We start from the raw sequence: 1,129 nt of genomic DNA, 5'->3' as shown, positions 1-1,129 counted from the left end.
GACACACTTCTGGCTTGTTCCTGCCCCAGCTCCTCAGGCTCAGCTGAGCTGCTTCCTTTTTTAGGCAAAGTCAGAGCTCCAGTCTGTCTCCCAGCCTGGCGTCTCACCTGCCAGAGGGAGGAAGGAAAACCATTGAGTCCCATCCGTCCTCCCTGCTGGGCATCCTCCTGGGGAGGGAGGAAAGGGAGGGGACATCCTGGCAGAGATGGCCCTGCCTCCTCCCCGTGGGGACCTGTGCCCCCCACCCAGCTGCACAGAGAGGAGTGGGAGAGGGCGGCGGTGACCCCACAGGAAGGCATCTTAGGAGGGAGGGGGGCAGGGCTCTCCTGGACCTCACTCCTGCCCACGGGACACTGCCCCATCTCACCTAAGGGCAAGGAATCTGCCCTGGGGGCACTGAGTGTCCCTCAGGATGTCCCCTGCAGCCAACCACCTCTGCTCTGGTCTAGCCAGGATCCCAGATGCGCGGCTCCTGGTCACAGTGGAGGGTTTCCCCAGTGGGCTGCCTGGGGGGTTCTGTCCTCAGTCCTGGAGTTTGGCCTCAGCCCTGGGCCCCTCACTGGGCAGGGCCTATGGGGACAGCGGTATGCCCAGCACGATCACACTGGACAGGCCTGAACCAGCCATCCTCGGCTCCTATGCCTCTTCCTCTAAGAAGCCAGGTGAGGTGCCCCCCGGAAGCTCCCCTTGAAGGTCTCAGGCTTCTTTCCTCTCCCGACGCCCTGTCTCCTTTCTGAGTTCCACCCTCCTAATCTCTGTTGGTCATTCCTTGGAGGAACATGTCACAGCTCCCATACACCTGCCCCTCCCCAGTCTCTGTGGCCAGAGCCTGGGACTTGTTGGGGGGACGTTGTTTTTGGTGTCACCCACACACTCTCATACCCCCTGGGGCTCTCTTGGGCTTGGCTTCAGGGACTCCCAACACTGCGGAGCCAAGGGCAGCGGGCCTAGGGATGACCCAGCTTGGTGGCTCCCTGCTCGGCTCCTGGCTGGGGGCAGGGGCAGGGGGTAGGGGACAGGGCTGACTCCAAGGCCTTACAGCCGGAAAGGGAGACCTCAGTGTCTGTGTGTGCATGCCACCCGCGTGTGCCTCGGCGGCATCCCGGTGAGAGCCGCGTGTCGCCGCACG

This window comes from Neophocaena asiaeorientalis, unplaced genomic scaffold (genome assembly GCF_003031525.2).
Source record: "Neophocaena asiaeorientalis asiaeorientalis breed wild unplaced genomic scaffold, Neophocaena_asiaeorientalis_V1.1 scaffold489, whole genome shotgun sequence".
NCBI lineage: Eukaryota > Metazoa > Chordata > Mammalia > Artiodactyla > Phocoenidae > Neophocaena > Neophocaena asiaeorientalis.
The sequence above is the reverse complement of the archived record's forward strand: the minus strand, read 5'-3'. Positions refer to the sequence as shown.